Source organism: Chlorocebus sabaeus, chromosome 20, assembly GCF_047675955.1.
Source record: "Chlorocebus sabaeus isolate Y175 chromosome 20, mChlSab1.0.hap1, whole genome shotgun sequence".
In the NCBI taxonomy this organism is placed as follows: Eukaryota; Metazoa; Chordata; class Mammalia; order Primates; family Cercopithecidae; genus Chlorocebus; species Chlorocebus sabaeus.
The window spans coordinates 68,431,512-68,450,856 of NC_132923.1; positions in this window are offsets into that span (position 1 = coordinate 68,431,512).

The window sequence follows — 19,345 nt, forward strand, 5'->3', positions numbered from 1 at the left end:
TGGACTTCCAAATTGTCCTTTCTACCATAAGCAACTAGGAAATGAGATAAAATATATGAAACAACGCTTTTCAAACATTGGACTACAGGTAATGCAGGGCTATGATCCCCAAGAGAGGGAAAACAGCTTTGTGATTTCCCCAAATTATTGCCTGAAGGCAGTTGCCAGCAGAGGAACCAAACTAAAGCCCAGTGGTCTCACTGCAATTGAGAAACCAAAGATGACTGAGTTCAATGACTGAGGGAGCTGCAGAGAAAAAGCTCCAGAGATCTGTAGAGTAGTCCTCCCTAGAGGTTTTTGTTGAGTATTACTTAGCATGGAGTAAAGGAAATGAGTTGAGTGGTAATGTAACAAAGCCAAGGAAAGAATGATTGGAAAGCAGTAAACAGTTCCTGGGTCTCACAGGGCTAAGAATAGTTCACATTCCCATCAGCCAAAATGGAGAAAGCTTGTAATACAGAGGACTTTGGGTGGCATCGTCAACATGGTTGTGCTTTAGTAGCAGGGCCAAATTAGTTTTAGAATAAAAGTAATTTGCTATGGATTTACTCTAATATTTAGAAGCAAGCCTTAAAATGTTCAAATTAGTCTTCAAGTAGCACTGTGTGCCAAAACAAGGTTTCCCACTCAAGAAACAGAGCAAAATCCAGCATTCAGCAATGTAAAAATCACAATGTTGATCATCCAATCAAAAATTACCAGACATGCAAAGAAACAAAAAAGATGAGAGTCAAGAGAAAAATGAATCAGTCAAAACATACCCAGAAATGGTAGAAGTAATGGAATTAACAGGCAAACTTCTAAGGAGTTATTATAAATATAGGATAAAAAGGAAATCAGAAATAAAGTAATAGAAATGGAAGACATAAAAAAGATCCAAATAAAAAATTCAAGAAATGAAAAATGCAATATCCAAATTGAAAAAAATACATGGAATGAGATTAAGAGAAAATTAGATACAGCAGAAGAGACATTGGTGAATTCAAAAATAGCAATAGAAACTAAAATATATACAGAGAAAACAAAACTGAAAAAAAATGAAAGGAGTTTCAGTGAGCTGTGTAAAAATACAAAACATTAACATGTGCAATTGGAGGCTGAGAAGGAGATAAGAAAGAGGGAGAACACAAAATTATTGGCCAAAAATAATGACTAATTTTTTTCTAGATGTGATGAAAAACAAACTCACAGAAGCTAAAGTAACCTCAAAAAAAAAAAAAAAAAAAAACCATAAAACCACACCAAGCAACATATAATCAAGTTGCTGAAAACCAGTGATTAAAAAAAAAAAAAACCTTAAAAACATACACAGAGGAACAAAAAGTAAGAATGAAGGTAGATTTCTTGTCAAAAACTGCAATCCAGAAAACAACTGAGTGATATGTTATTGTAGATTTGCTAACTTGGCTGTGAGCGTCTTAGGACTACTCCTAGTTTTGTCTTAGGTCATGTTCCCCGCAATACTGAGACAAATGTTTGTGTTTATGAGGTTTACTTGGGAATGACATTTGTAAGAAAGTGATGGAGGTGGGATGGGGCAAAAGAAAAAATTTAACCACAATGCAATTGCAATAAAGGCCTCAGCTGATCCCATGGCAGGATCCGGGAGCTGTGATGACTTTTCGGAATTGTCCCAAATTAATAAATGAGCTGGGTCTTTTACCTTCATATAAACCAGTCAATGGATGTGGGCTGATCCTGGGGAAGAGATGTAAGCTTTGTAACGTAGTTCCCTTTAGCCAAGCACAGTTCCTAAAGAGGAATGTAGCCAATATTCCCGACAGCTGGAGGAATAAATGACTCAACTCTGAAAGCATCTGTGCAGAATACCCCACATTCACTACAAGGGATCCATAGCCTTAAAACTAAAGAAAAAAAAAAAACGGTTTGTGTTAATATGTAAAAGACAGACAGAGACAGAAGGAATGAGAACAATGGTTTTATCTTAAAATTTAATATTTATTGATTATATCTTATTTTAAAAATATATATTATAGATGATTTGAAAATGAAAGTTTAAATCACCTACAATCTTATCATCCAGATATGACTGTATGAAAATCTTGGAGTATTCTATTTCCAGAACTTTATATATCTTAACTACTCAAGAAAAAGTATCTTTTTGTCTTCTAAAGCTTATGTGATTAGCTAGGGTTAAGGCTTTGCAATAACTTTTCTTAAAAATTCATGAGGCCGGGTGCGGTGGCTCTCACCTATAATCCCAGCACTTTGGGAGGCCAAGGTGGGCAGATCTCCTGAGGTAGGGAGTTCAAGACCAGCCTGACCAACACGGAGAAACCCTGTTTCTACCAAAAATTCAAAATTAACTGGGTGTGGTGACCCATGCCTGTAATCCCAGCTACTCAGGAGGCTGAGGCAGGAGAATCACTTGAACCCAGGAGGCAGAGGTTGCCGTGAGCCAACATTGCACTATTACACTCCAGCCTGGGAAACAAGAGTGAAACTCCATCTCAAAAAAAAAAAAACAAAAAATCACGATAACACTAAAAATACACTGATAAAAGACCTTCCATTTTTGTTTATTACAATTGATGTCTCAGACTTTTGTATTCATGTGTTTTCATTAGCTTTCTAATTTGTAACTCGGAAATTCCCGCATTCATCTGTAGATCTTAGCAGTCTCCATCTGTCTTCTGTTTCCTCAGTAATCTGATTTGTCAGGCAGCACCTTATGCCCAAGCAAAGAATCTGAATCTCTTTCTTTTCTCCAACTTAATGGATCTTCATGTGTCCCATCCACAAAGGCTTATATTCTACCTTTTACTGGATAGAAATGCTACTAAGCATTACTCTACTTGTTCATTAAATTGAAAATTAAATTTCAACATCAACCATAAACTGGAAGGAATTACACAAATTATAACTTACTCAAATATTGATTGAAATTTAACTTTTGGAATCAGCATTGGATAATTTCTAAAGTAATTCTTTATGCATTTTTTTTAAGTGACTCTCAGGCAGCAGTGCCATCTGCAGGCCTCCTCTGATGCAGCTCTTTTTAGTTTGTGAAAATCTCTTCTTAAAAGGGATTTGTCTCCACTAAATACAGCTTTATAATATCAAATACACAGTGATGTTATTCACAAATTTTAAAAGGGTGAATTTACAGGTACAGATCTCTGATAGAAATTTTTTAACCACTAAGCTAATATCGACTGTCTAGATTTATAATCAAAATATTAAACATAATGTACAGCATCTGGAATATATATGGAATGAGCATGGATTTTTGGGATCACACAGAACTGCATTCTTGGGGCTCTATTATCTACCAGGTGTGTGAAACCTTTAAAATGTTACTTAAACGTTCTGAGATGCTGGCTTTTTATTTATAATATGGGGATAATATTTTCTTCACTACATGTTTGAGAGTTGAAATTAAATGACATGTATAAAGTGCCTAGTACAGAATGTGCACACAGTATGCCTTCAGTTGATAATAGTGCCCTTTTCCTTGAAATTAAAACAGAAATATCTCTAGACCATTTATTGCTTTTGTGCCCAGAAAATTTTAAAGTTGTGAACATATCATTACCTTTTTAGAGAAAACAGAGTATGAAGGAACTGTCTTCCTAGAAAACTCATCCACCTGTTTTCATTCTGATATCCTTTAAAATTTAGCTATAGATGTATATGTTAATATCTGCATAGAATACAACTGTTAGATAGTTATAAGAAATTGATAAATAGTGGTTGCTGAATTTTGGAGCTATAACAGGGTCTTATTTCTTAATGTGTATATCCTTAGTATTATTTTAATTTCAGTCATGTACAGTATTACTTTTTGAAAATAAAAACACACAAAAATAAACACGTAGAAAACAAAAATATATGAGACTACTCTTACATTAAAAATGGACGATAAGGCCAGGCATGGTGGCTAATGCCTGTAGTACCAGCACTTTGGGAGGCCAAGACAAGCAGATTGCTTGAACCCAGGAGTTCAAGACCAGCCTGTGCAACATGGTGAAACCCCATCTCTACAAAACATACAAAAATTAGCCCAGTGGTGTAGGCCTGAAGTCCCACCTACTTGGGAGGCTGAAATGGGAGGATCACTGAGCCCAGGGATGTTGAGGTTGCAGTGAGCCATGATTGCACCACTGCACTCCAGCCTGGGCAACAGAGTGAGACACTGCCTTAAAAACAAAAACAAAAACAAAACAAAACAAAAGATAATTATCTTTCCCCATCTAATCTTTGCTTCTAAGTATAACAAGATAGAAAAGAAAAGAAAGTTTAATAGAGCATTTAGATTTTGTATAAACTTCCTTTGAAATCATAAAATATACTATTAAAGGAACCTGTATACAATTTTCCTCAAAATTGATTAGAATAAACTACCTATAATTCTCTCAGGAAGCAGAGGTTGAGCTAGACATATTCAACTGCTAATGTAGGAGCCAAGGGAAAATGTCTTTACCTTGTGAAGGTTCACTGAAAAATCACATGACAAAAGCTAGCTTGGAGAAAAGGCACATAAATCTATTAGCATGCACACAGGGAGAGATGATGAAATTCAGAAGCTCATATACTATCTGGAGGATACAGAAAAATATAGGGGTCATGTAGTAGACAATGGTTTCTATTTGCAGACTTTTTAACAAAGCACTCTGCCTTGAAGTGAGCCTACCATCTATGTGGAAAACTAACATAAGTATGGTTACCTTGGTATATGCTACAAGAAGACAAGATTCTTGACCTATCTAACAAAACACTTAAGGCATGTTACATGTATTCCTCATACTATGATGATGCAACAATTCCAGATTAGGTGAGAAGAGATACAATAAAATCTGTGCTATCTGGAAGATATAGGCTAGAATAATTGGTAATTAATCATCTTACCTGTAGTTTCCAAAGACTTCTGAATCAAATGTGTTAGACTTTATCATCTACTATGTTATTGCATAGTATCCACAGGAATAGTCACCAACCTCTGCCACCCTTCACCTAACTAAATCAGACTAATTTCTTAGTACTCAGCTGAGGCACCACCCACCCGACTAAGGGAATCTCCTCCTGGGTGTGCTCCCAAAAGACCCTGTAATCTGTGTCCATTACTGAACTTACCACATTTTGCTAAAATATTTTGTTTATATGCCTGGCTTCTTCCATCAAACCATGAGTTTCTGGAGAGTAGGAACCTTCTTGTTCATTCTTGTTAACTCCAATACTATCACAGTACCTGGTGAAATAAATCAAACTATTTCACTCCAAAATATATTTCCTTGACATATTTTGAGATAGCTGTTTAGAAATCCCATAAACGGAAGTAGCTGTACTAAGCTGTCTTTTGCGGAGGAGATTTACATCTGTAGAGAATCTGCATTGATGCAGGCAGGCCTTCCCTTGTCCAGATCTAGGAAAGATTAACTGAGAGTCAGAACGCTTTAAAGGTCTGAAAGAAATATTTGCCATCTATTCTCTTTGAGGGTTACTACCCGTGAGGTTTCATTTATATAACAAGACTACCTTTGCTAGCCAGGCCTTCTCTTCTCTTCTCTCTCCCATAACATGTCTTGCCAATACAACCTGATTTAACCACCATCATCTACTTCGGGCCATGCTCTGAGCCCCTATATTTTTCTGTATCCTCCAGATAATATATGAGCTTCTGAATTCATCACTCCGTGACTCTCCCCGTGTGCATGCTAATAGATTTATGTGCCTTTTCTCCAAGCTAGCTTTTGTCATGTGATTTTTCAGTGAACCTTCACAAGGTAAAGACATTTTCCCTTGGCTCCTACATTAACATATACTTAGAAGTTACTCAAATGATGTTAAATGAAATAAATGGAAGGATGGGTTTGTGTCAGGCCTGTGGCACCAAAGTCTGTACATAAGAAAGCTTTGAAAATGTTTCTGAAAAGTCCTCTTCTATAGTTTCTTGATTTTGATAAATCAATCAGATTTTTGACTCCTCAGAAGGAAACAGTCAATCCTCATTATTCATAATTCTATATTTACAAATGCACCTACTTGCTAAAATGTATTTGTAACCCCCAAATCAGTATTTGCAGCACTTTCATGGCTATTCAAAGACTTACCCAGAGTCGTGCAATATTTGAGTCACCCAACATACACATTTCTCATCAAAGTCAAACAAGGTGATATTCTACCATCTTGTTTCGGCTCTTATACTGTAAACAAGTGTCCTTTTTGAGGTGTATTTAGTGCCACATTTTTCTGCTTTTTGTTGCCAATTTCACTGTCTGAAATGGCCACATAGTCTGGTTCTAAGGTACTGTCTAGCATTCCTGAGGACAAGGCCAATGTGCCTTACTTACAGATAAAACATGTATATTAGATAAACTTCATTCAGGTCTGAGCTACAGTGCTGTTGGCTGTGAGTTTCATGTTAATGAAGCAGCAATATATATAAAATAATGTGTCTTTATAATAGAAATAAACATAAAATAAGGTAATGTATTGACTGGTTGATAAAAATGTTGGGCTTACAGTAGCCTAATCTTGCGTATCTGCTAGGAACAAAAATTCAGTATTCACTAATTCAGTATTTGCAGTGACTTTATAGAACATAACTTCTACAAATAATGAGAATCAATTGTATTGCCGTATTTTTACAAAAGAGTGGCGGTATCATGGTTGATTTGTTTTTCCTAAATATTTCTATATTTTCCAAATTTATAATCATGAATGTGTACTAATTTTGTGACAAGGAATAAAGCTTTCAAAAATAGAGATGCTATTTGTAATACTGTAGTATGAATAAAAGGTAATTATGTAGCAGTCAGATCTAGGTTTGAGTCACCATGCTGCCACTTACTACCTATGTGGTAAGTGTTACTACCTATGTAACTTTGGAAAAGTTGTTTAACTTTTCATAACCTATTTCTCCATTTGTAAAACCAGGATAACACTATGGGGGCTTATTCTGAGGATTAGAAACAATATAGCTAAGTTATCCAGCTCAATATTTAGCATACAATGGACATGCAATAAAAATGCAGGTATGAATATTATTAACTTTCTCCTAGGATTAAACTATAGGAAATCAAGCCTCAGCAGCTCACACATCTTTGGGAAATCATGACTTTTATCCTAGTTATTATCCCCATTCATAAGCACAAATTTTACAGACTCAGTGCCTCAGCTTCTCATCCCTTATGTTCATTCTATCAATTTTTTTTTTTTTTAAGAGAGACAGGGTCTCACACTGTTGCCTAGGCTTCAATGCAGTGGTACAATTATAGCTCATTAGAGCCTCCAATACCTAGGCTTAAGTGACCCTCCTGCCTCAGCCTCCGTAGTCACTGGGACCACAGGTGCACACCACCACACCCGATTAATTATTGTTTTATTTTTCATAGAGATGGGGTCTTGCTATATTGTCCACTCCTGTCCTCAAGTGATCCTACCGCTTCAGCCTCTCAAAGCAATGGGATTACAAACATGAGCCATCACACCCAGCCTATCAACTGTTCTTGAGTGTTCACGATGGGCAGGTACTATGCTAATGTTGATTAAAATAGACAAGGGTCTTGCCTTGGTTCTTGCCATGGGTTAAAACATGTAATTTATACCTTTGTAGGAGAACTATAGTGATTTTGACTTCCACTTATATACCCCTTTGAATATGGGGATATAGGGTTAAGGTAATTAACCATAAAATATAGCATATTCTAAAAAGTGCTTCTTTTTCAAATCAAGTCCCATCAAGTAGTTGCTCAAGGACCACCCCAGTTGTTTGTTCTTTAAACTGCTTAATATGTGTGGCATCAGAGTGTTTGATTTTCTTTCAAACAATAATTCTCCAAAACATGTTCCACATGTTGCCTTCCTTTGAGAGTTCATGACATTCTCCTCTCTCTTTCTGACAACCTGGGCAGATTAACATAGCAATACACTTACACTAGGTTAGTCTGCGATGGTCAACAGGACCTGACTAGTGTACACATTTCACATTTCTAAAATGGAAACTATTTCTAAAAGGAGTTTTTGAGAATAACTAAATTCATATCCCAGTTACATTTAATAAGGTTGATTTAACTTGAACATAATTAGTGAGAGAATTTATGCTTCTAAAACTAAACTACACAATACAAGGAAGTTCCCCTTGGCCTCCCATACAAGAAGGGGTAGCAGTGTATTTCTGTGTTTCTCCTTACTTCTGTGTTTCTCTGCCAGCCATGATCTACCCACCTGTGTTGCCCTGTTCCTTGGTGTAGGGGCATTTGAAGTGTCACTTCCTGTGTTCTCATATTTTGTCCAAGATATGTCCAAGATTTGTCCAGAAAAATTCGCTCCACCTATGGCCCAGTGTCCTGTTGCTCCCATGAACAGAGTTTGCTCCCCTTTCTCGTGGGTTGCAGCCCTTCTGCATTTGTCTGTTTGATCTTATCTCAGCTTTTATGTTGCATTCTGTGTCTCTCTACCTTACATTATGTCCTCTCTCTGCGTGTTCTCTTCTGCTTCAGTGCTCCACCATGTTGGAAAGGCTATTTACCTTTGGGAAATGATTTTATTTTGCCACCAGAAAACCACTCCTTTCCCCTAGTGTTTCTTCTCTCACACACCATGGGTCCTGAGAACAGGACATAATAAGATTTTCTTCATTCCAGAACATCCTGGGCCATAGTTACACAGCAGGGATCAAAGCAGGCACACATCAAAAGCAACCCTGCTGAGAAATGCAGCCCTGAGGCTTCAGTGCCTCAGGCTCATTATCCTCACTGCCTGAAAGTCATGTATATCTCATCTCATCTTTCCCTTGTCTGCTGTTCCTTCTCCACACCCAGCAGAGACCCACTCTTTACTAAACTTTCTTACCAACTCAAGATAAAAACTATTTCCCCTTCTCTTCCCCTGCTTCTTCCTCTCCTAATTAACTGATAAACAGTTTCAGTGATACTCACATGTTCAGTTAACATTTCTTAAACCCTTAACTGTGTGCCAGGTACTATGCTAAGTGATGGGGCTAGAAAAATGAATGACACCTTCCCTGCCCTCAAATAGCTTTCTAACTAATGGAGCAAGACAGGCAACACCTAAACAGATCTATATAGTGTGATGAAGTTGGTGGTAGAGGCAGGCACAGAGTCTTTTGAGAGTAAATGGGAGAGGCCCCATTTCTTACACAAGGTGATGCCCTAGCTGAATATTTTGCCAGACAAAGGGTGCAGAGATGTAGGGAAGAAGAATGTGGGTGTATGGCCTGGCAGACAGCTGGAAATCACAAGGGTGAGAAATAGCAGAGGTGTTCTGAGTTGGGGAGGATAATAGAAGAAGGTCAGGATGCTGAACTATGTATTTGTAGTAGAGAATTACTAGAGATAGGGCTAGGAAGAAAGAACATCACAGAAATTCATTTGAGTCATATTCAAGAACTTCAGCTTTATTCTGTACAGATGAGCTTTACGGCCAGGTGCGGTGGCTCACACCTGTATTCCCAGCACTTCGGGAGGCCAAGGCAGGCGGATCACCTGAGGTCAGGAGTTCAAGACCAACCTGGCCACCATGACAAAACCTCATCTCTACTAAAAATACAAAAATTAGCCCAGTGGGGTGGCATGTGCCTGTAGTCTCAGCTACTGGGGAGGCTGAGGCAGAAGAAACACTTGAATCTGGGAGGGGGAGGTTGCAGTGAGCTGAGAACACGCCTCTGCACTCCAGCCTGGGTGACAGAGAGACTCCATCTCAACAAAAAAAAAAAAAAAAAGAAAAGAAAGATGAGCTTTACTAAAATATAACCTCCTTTGGTAGGTAGAATAATGGGCCCCCAAATCAGTCCACATCCTAATGTCCAAAACCTGTGATTCTGTTACCTTATGTGATAAAATAAAACTTTGCAGAAGTGATTAAAGTGAGAATTCTGAGATGAGGAAATTATCCTGGATTATCTGGATGTATTCAATATAATCACAAGGGTCCTTATAAGAAGAGGGCAGGAGGATCAGTCAAAGAGAGAAGGTGTGGAGATGGAAGCAGAAATCAGAGAGGACAGAAGATGCTGTGCTGATTTAACAGAGGGAGGAGGGTGCCAGAAGCCAAGGACTATAAGCAGCCTCTAGAAACCGGAACCAGCAAGGGAACATCTTATCCCCCAGGCGCTTCAGAAGGAGTTTGTTGTGACAGATGCTAGGAATTTGCCAGATGGACAAGGGAAGGAAGGGAGGTCCAAGCAAAGGTCTCAATGGGCTAAAGAAAGGGAAGTCTGAAACTATTTTAGACTTCTGAACCCCAGAACTATAACATAATAAATTTGTGTTGTTTTGAGCCACTTAAATGTGTGGCAATTTGTTACAGCAGCAATTGGAAACTAATAACATTCTTTGCGAGCAAGAGTTTTTGTTTTTTTCGCTGCTGTATCTCTAGTGCCTAAACAGTGTCCGGCACATAGAAGACACTCAATAAACGTTTGTGAATTGAATGAGCGAGGGAGGACTCACAATGAGGAACCACAGAGAAAACCTGAGACCTAACTACTGAGTCCTCAGTGCATAGCATGTGACTGTTTTGCCCCACCATCTTGATCTAATGTGCTTTTCTATTAGCATTCAAGGTCGTATGCCAGGGAGTAAGTGAACACACAGGACAGATAGGACCCATCTTTCTGCAGAATCAATTTATCATAACATTTTAGAGAAGAAAAAGTATGTACTCATATAAACATAATATTTTATGTGGTAAGCTATATGAATTTTTAAGAAACTTCAAAGAAATGTGGTCCCTCCGGCCAGTAGCCTCTGGCTATGGTCTTAAACATGGAGCATATTTTGGTGAAGAGAGTTGAGAAGCACATGAACACTGTTAAAGATGGGAAAATCCCCACTCAGGCAGAGCTGCTCTCTTAAGCTCTCCACATGTCATTCTCTTCTGTCTCATGAGAGGAGTTTCTGAGCATTTTTCTTTACTGTGTTTCCAAAATTGATATTCATTTGCTATGGTTTGCCTTTTTTATTACTCTGCTACCACCCTGTAAATCAAGGTTTACAATGATCTATATGATCTTTTACAAATCACTTAACCTCTTTGGGTCTCAGTTTCTTTACCTGGAAACGGAGTATTTTCCACCAAGAGACATTTAAGGTCTACTTCAAATTTTATTATATGATAATATGTTCTATAGGATTAGTTAACTGCTAATAAGAGGTGACTCACAGCAAATTAGCAAATATTTATTACTTAATGCCTGTCCCTTATTTTTAATTATAGCTTATATCAGGTAAGTATTTTTGCATTAAACAGCCACCCCAAAATTTAGAGACTTAAAAATAATGCGCACTTATTTAGTTCACAATTCTGTAGGTGATCAATTTCATCTGGAATCTGAAGGGCAAGTTTTCTGGTCTTGGCTGCTGTAGAGTGGCCTCAGCTGAAATGTCTCATTTCTGCCTCATGTGGTCTGTTATTCTCTAGCAGGTTACCCTGGGCTTTTTCTCAAGATAGAGGCAAAGTCTCCAAAGACAGAGTGGAATTGTTAAAGGCCTGCAGAAGATTAGGCCCGGAACTGGTGCACCGTCCCTTCCACTGCATTTCACTGGCCTAAGGAAGTCACATGGCCAGCCCAGATTTAAGAGTTGGAAAAATAGACTTATCTCTTGATAAGAGGAGTTGCCCAGACACATTGCAGAAAGCATGGAAACAGGGAAAACATAAATTTGGGCCACCATTGTTGTCAATCTTCCCCATTGTCCAATGATTTTTTCTTTCTTCCCCTTAGTATCTTAGATACTCTCATGCTTAACCAACAATAATAATAATAATAGCTAACGATTTACTGAGAACTTGTTGCCAGACACTATTATTAGCACTTTATATTCATAATTTATTTTTTACAAGAATTCTTTGAGGTAGGTACAATTATTCTTGCTATATTACAGTGAAGAAACTGAGGCACAGGAAGGTAAAACAATTTACTAAGACCTTTGCACCAGGAAACAAAAGGCCTCAGAGGATAAACTATGTGATGGTAATGATAATTTCATAGCAATCTCTGGATCATCTGAGAACATGAACACCTTTACAGAGCTCCTGTCACACCAAAAGGCATATCTTTTCCACAAGATTCAGAGGCTAAAGTACTTGAGGAAGTGAAGTTTTCCTATCATTGTTAAAGAGATATTTGTACATTTACCATCTCAGCCAGAAAACAAAAACAAAATAACAACAACAACAAGAAAACCTTTTCAATCATTTGTAATGGGAAGAATTCCTCTGCATAAGATTTCCTCACCATCTTTATGGAATCTGTTTTATTTTAATTTCAGCAATATGTATCAAGTGACAATTGTGTCGGGCACTGGGCATATTAGGATCCACAGGGACTTTGGGTTTGACATATTAAACTCAACTGATTAGACAATTCTAGAGGAAGCACCAAATAGGAAAGTCGAGAGCAGTGAGCCTGTCCTCAGAGCCACTAACGTCACTCAACAACCTCAACTTTGAAGTCCTCGCTGTCCAATAAGTCTAAGATCCTCTACCTTTATGTCTGATCTGCTTCTGTTTAGAGCTTGCCTTTTAAACTTTTCCTTCTTTGAAACAGCCATCTATATACTCTACTCTGTCTGCCTTGTTTCAGTTAGCTCACATATCCTATTCTAGTGTTTTTCAACCTTGCATAACATATTAAAACACACCTAAGGAGTCACAATCTTCAGGAGAGAACCTGTATCTCTAACAAGTGCCCCTGGTGAGTCTTATAATCATGTAGATTTGGTAAATCCTGCCATACCTATTAACTAGACTGACTTTAACTACAGTCTAATTCTGATGGACTTAACTGAGTCCTAAAAGCTGGGTTCATGAAAATTGGTTTCTGTGGTGAGAAGTAAACTTTGCCTGGAAACTCAGCCTGGGCATTCTGTTTCAACATGTTGGGTATAGCCCAAACAGGAGGCAAGACCTAGGGTTCCCATTCCTAATAATTAAATGTGATGTGGAAAATTGCTATCTAGTATCCATATGGGCTACACATCGGCTGTTGAAAGTAAACATTCTCTGGTGGCAGAAAAGAATAAGACTGATAAATAGAAAAACAAATATGCTCTAACATGCCTAAAATCTAGTTGCTATATGCTATAACAATGCCATTTCAATTTTGACTGAATTGAAAGTAAAAGTAATGATACCCCTCAGGTTTTTACTAATAGGTTAAATTACTATTCTTTTTGAAATTTAATTTCCCAATATGTAAAATGGGAGGTTTGGATGAGATTATCTCTAAACTCCTTTAAAGACAAGAATCTTGGATTCTTAGAGTCAGTTTAGTCAAACAAAATATAACAAGTCATGGATACGACTGAAACGTTTATTGAATTGATTGCAGTTTTACTATATTGATTGATTAATATGATAAAGACCAATAAATAATGTGTTTCTACAAGCCCAGCTAGTATTTTTCTTTAATCCAAGTTTGGATATGGAAGTGGAAAGAAGAAGGAATTCCTTGTCATTCCTTTACTTCTTGTTCCAGACCTGAAATGGTCCCATGCTCCAACGATTGTTGAAATAGTGCTCACTGATTTCAAAGTGCAGAAATTCCCTTAATGCCCTTCAGAAAATAGGCTGGGCATGTTGGTTCATGACTGTAACCCCAGGACTTTGGGATGCTGAAGTGGGAGGATCATCTGAAGCCAGAAATTCCAGATCCGCCTGGACAACATAGAGAGATCCCCATCTCTACAAAAATAAAAATAAACAAATTAGCTAGACATGATGACATGTGCCTTTAATCCTAGTTACTGGGGAGGGTGAGTCAGAGGGATTGCTTGATTCCAGTAGTTTGAAGCTGCCATGAGTTATGATCACCACTGTGCTCCAGCATGGGCAAAAGGGCAAAATTCTGTCAGAAGAAAGAAAGGAAGAGAGGAAGACAGGAAGGGAGGAAGGAAGGGAGGAAGGAAGGGAGGAAGGAAGGGAGGAAGGAAGGGAAGAAGGAAAAGAAGGAAGGAAGGGAGGGAGGGACGGAGGGAAGGAAGAAAGGAGCCACCCTGCTGCTTCTTCTACCCCATTTCAAATTTTAACTTTACTGATTCTTTCAAATCTGTTATCATCTGCTAATTATGAATTTTGCAGCCATAATAATCTAAGGTAGATTTTTTAAATGTAACAGTTGAAATGTAATTTAAGTGCAATTGGAACCTTTCTAAATCCAGTTGTTAAAAAAAAATCCTAGTTAAACAAAACATCTCTAATTAATGAATGCAAAAAATAATAATTTTGGTATTCAAAAACTTGTCCTCACAAAGAGAAATGAAATGTGAACTTAATACTAGATTATTCAGACAAGAAATGAAGTGTTCATTTAGAAGTATGAACATTAGCGATCAAAGTGTTTTTTAAGGCCAAGATTCTTTGGGTAATTACCTTAACTGCACACAGCCTGTGCAGATATGATTAACTTAGCTAAAGAAAGATTATGAAGGATTTACAGTGGAAAAAAAAATTGCTAGCAGATCTGATTGAGTGTGAATTTCTGCGTTTACAGATTGATGTCAGAGAATGACATTGTAGCGGTTTCATGAAATACTTCACAGCTTTAATGCACATATCAGCAGCTGCAAACTAATCATCACAGCTTGCATGGTAAACTATTAGAATCTACTAATCTGCCCACCATCAAGCTTTTTGAAGTCTTCATATGCAAGATAAGCAGATTCTGGAAATAACTAATTTAACAAGTCTGATTTAGGCATCTTTAATGGATTATTGTCTGCTATTTTACCTTTTCATAATTACATTTGATGTCTTATCAAATGTTTGACCAAATGTTTAATTATAAAATAAGATTAAAGCCTAATAACTTATGCATAACCTTACCACATTTTCTCTTATATGTGACTTTTCTCCTTCTCTTCTCCTGTGTGTTCTTGTCCTATTTTATCGTTTGCATACAAGGACCTTCAAAATACAACTAATTCTGGCAGAGGTTTTCAAATCGAACTCTCTTTTATAAACTTGATTGAAATTTAAGGTATTGAACATGACTTGAATAGCTTGGCCTGAGCTAAAACATTTTATTCCACAGATATTTTTTTAAAAATAGCCTGCTTGCCCATTCTCTATATAGTAGCCCAAGTCCATCCATTTGGTTATAAAATACCCACTTTGCTGAACAGGCAGTTTTAGAGGACACCTGTTGGGAAATGGGAATTGTCTTTATAAACCATGATAAAAGCATCCTCATCAGATGTAGATATTTCTATGGAAAATGGCTTACCCTTCCTTTTTCCAGCTAGCCTTTCAGACTCATTTTACTGACAGTGAATTAACCTTGAGAAGGATACCTGAGGTACTGTTCATTCATCTATTTATTCATTCATTTCTAAACATTATTTGAGATCCTAGGGACAGATACAAGGATCCTGCTGCCATGGACATGGTACACAATTAGTTGCTGTCCTTTTTTGCCTTAGCATTTTTTGTCACATAGCTGTCTTGACCATATTGTGAAGTAAGTACTGAATAATACACAAGGAGACACATAATTAGCTTCTGTCTTCTTTGAATTTAGTGGATTCAAACAAGTGAATAACTGTTCACTTGTTTAAATGTGAAGGCAAAAGAACTGGAAAAACAAAGTCGTCACTAGAAGATTATTATTAGAATCTTAGAAAACATATACGGAGACTTAACATATTACAACACACCACCCTCAGTGGGGGTTGAGAATGAATGCATTGGCCATTCAACTCTGAGATGTCAGGGCAATTAGCTAAAAGCAACCAAAAGACCATTTATCCAAAATAACTTCCTTGACCATCAATTTTGATACAAAAAATTCATACTGTCCATTTACCTATTCATTCACTGATACCTACTATACGCTCTGTACTGTGCTAGACAATGGGGATTAAAGACTAGATAGGATACCCTGGTCCTGACTCTAGAGAAGTATACAAACTGGTTGGAGAGAGATGAATACATTGCCAGTTACAAAATAATGTAATAAGTGCTATAACGGGGCAGCATAAGGCTATAATGTAACGTAAGTCATATGTTGTGTATTTGTTGGTTATATTGTCTGTTGCCTCACTAGGATGAAGTTTGATTTTAAAAAGGGACTTTGTCTTCTAATTCACTGCCATATACACAGTATATGACAGGAAACTTTTATAGTTTATGAGTCTAACAGTAGTCTTTCTTAGGTTTCTTGCCTCCTATATTATTGAACTTCCACTACCACCATATCATACCTAATGGTTTTGGTCATGAAACTTTATCATCTCATTGTCTCATATCTAAAGATTCACAACATAAATTCTTCCTACTCCAACACACTGTTCTATATGGAGGTCAGACAGTTCTCTGAAATTATTTCAAAATAAGTACTTATCAATTTATGAACTTCAGCTTCCAACTAAGATTGAGCACTAGGGACCATAGTTGGCCTCTGCCTAAAATAATTTAAAAATAAAACAACAGTGTTTAAGATACAAGACATCAGCGAATAAAGAACAATAATCACTAAACAAGGTGAAAGCCATCCAATTGCAACATCTTAGTGTTATAAAAAGTTTCCAGGTTGTGATATGCAAGAAGTGAGCGTAGATAAAGCCAGGCAACACACTTTCTGAGTTGAGGAGATGAAACTGAGAATCTAGAAAGAACGGGGTGACTAGGATTTACTTTTTAATTAATGGATTCTACAATACAGTGACAAATTAACAGGGACACTACTCTCAAGAAACTCTCTAGGTAGGGAGTCAAACATAAAAACAGATAATAAATACATGCCGGTAAAAAGAAAAATAAATATAAGTGTGGACATTCAGTCAATTTATTAATAACTATCTCCTATTAGGAAGCCTATTCTTTATTGTCTGAGAAGGCCCCCCCAAGCAATCTAATAATTCCAAAAAATTCCATAAACAGGCTCAGCATAACCAGAATTCCTAATGCTATTAGAATAGCTCTTTGTCTGATACCCTACAGTCAGAGGTTAAGTGGTTTTAATCTACACTTGAGGTTCTTTGATCAAATAAACCAGTTCTCTGGTCCAAAGAGTCAGGGAGAAGGGTCTCTTTTCCTAGAAGATTTCAGCTGCCCATTCTTCTTTGCATTTGCACCGACTGTCATGACCTGAGAACTTCAATAGCTGAGGTACCACAGGCCTTCAATAGCTGAGCCACCATTAATCCAACAGGGCTGACCCAGAATCCTCTTTTGTGCTTTTTTTTTTGGTGGGTGTGAATCAAGAGCTGATTAACTAAAATCAGAGTACAATCAAGATTTTAAGTAAAATATTTCAAATTCTCTTTAAAAAAAAAAAAAAACAAACAAAAAAAACAAACAAATCCTTAAGCACTCACTTATAAACAAAATTTTTACTCTTACCTGCTCAGTTCACTCAGGCAGCTCTTCTACTGGCCTCTACTAACTTAGTCAACCATCAACAAGTTTTAAGCTCTTTAAGTACCGATGCCCTGAGCGTAATGTTCTACATTTTCAAGATATCAAATGTCAACACATATCACACCCAAGCCAGAGACCACAAGTAATTTTGATGCTTATTACACACACAGGCATGTGGAAGGCAAGAAGGATTCTCTAAATGAGGGATGAAACCCACCAGCAAGAGGGCACTCTGATATCCACTAGAGGAGGGGAGATAGAAAGATACGTGGCCGGGGCTATCCCTAGGTCCCTCTTCCCCATGACATTTTTGAATCATGCCAGGAGAGACTAAGTTCTGGCAGTGGTGAGGAGACAAGAGGAGCAAGGAAGGTTGCCTTGCGTGTGATTTATAGGTGTAAAGCAGAAGTGAGTGCAAAGCTTTGTTAGTCTGTCCATTTTCCCCTGGGGGAACAGGTGGCTGTCTCCAGTTTCCAGCATGGCAGATATTGAACAGTTTAGCCAACTATCAATGTGCTAGGGATGACAATTCTATTTCTCTACAATAAGCAAGAACAGCAAGACAGACATGCTAATAAGTGAAATAATATAATGTGATCTATACAAAAATAGGCATATATGAGTTTCAGAAAAAGAACAAAGGATACCATCCTGTCTGAGGCATCCCAGCAAGGTTGTACTCTATCAGGGTTGTGACAGACACTGGGAATTTGACAGATGGACAAGAGAAGGAAGGGAGGCCCAAACAAAGGGCTAGACGGAGTGAAGGGAGGCCTGAAACAATATGCACTCCATGAGAGACAGTGGCCAGCTTGGTCCTTCTGGAACACAAAGGAAAGGGGAAAATGGCAGATGATGGCACTAAGAAGCCAGCAGGGGACAAGATGGGCAGGATCTTATAGCTGTGCTTTATCAAGTAAGTTCTGTAGAGCTCTTAAAAACCTCAAGGAAGGAAGATGGTCAGATTTTCCTTTAAAAGAATGCCTCTGGCAGTATGGTTGGGAAAGGGTTGAAGAGAGATTTCAGCCCTTCCCAGCTAACTTCCCAGCAAGACAGCTGGGAAGCCTCCAGGATCATCTGTCTATAAGGAGTACTAAAGTATCACTGAGCAGGTAATGAAACCAAGAAAATTATATTTGCTAGAATTTCTATATGTGGATGGAAGAAATACTTACAAAATATAGGCTCAGACTACTTTGGGTCAAATCCTACCTCTACCGAGAAAATTCCTTCAGGGAAGGGAGGATGAGGGCTGCTATCAGGGAAGGAGCAAGAGGGACAAGTAAGTGTCTTGGAAAAGATGAATGTCTTACAGGCTTCTCGCATCTAGTGTTTGACTGAGAATTCGTAATATACCCATTTCCGCTCCGCCATTTCTCCCCTAGTCCTGGAGAGTAGTGTGACAGTCATTCAATTGCTCATTCTAAAACCTAGAAATCGAATTTGGGTCTCCCATGTGCTAAATGCTTTCAATTCCACATCCTTCCCTATTTTCATGACCTTCTGCAGTGTGACACTGTAGTTCTTCCCACTAAAGACTACCAAGGTAGAAGCTATTTTCACCCACCTCAAAGTCTAAGCTGGCCGCATGACTTGTTTTGGCTGGTAGAAAGTGGTGGAAGTGACAGTAGATTAGTTCTGAGCCTAGGCCTTAAACGGCTTCTCCTGTTTTCACTTGCTCTTTCATCTGTCATTGCTAGGAGAATAAGCCCAGGCTGGCCTGCTGGAGAGGAGAGGTATAGCAGAGCCAAATAACCTCACTTATCTTAGCCAGTATCTAGACAGCAAGGTAAACTCCAGTTATGAAAGTAAATCAAGACACATTGCAGATATACCTCGCCAACCACCCCAGAAACTTATCTTGTGTGACACTGAGGTTTGCTGTCTGGCTTTTATTCTACAATATTAGCAATAGATACATGATGACCTTTAACTCATTTTCTTATATCCCAGATATATCAACCTATCCCATGTGTCCTGTAATTTCTACCTACAAAACGTA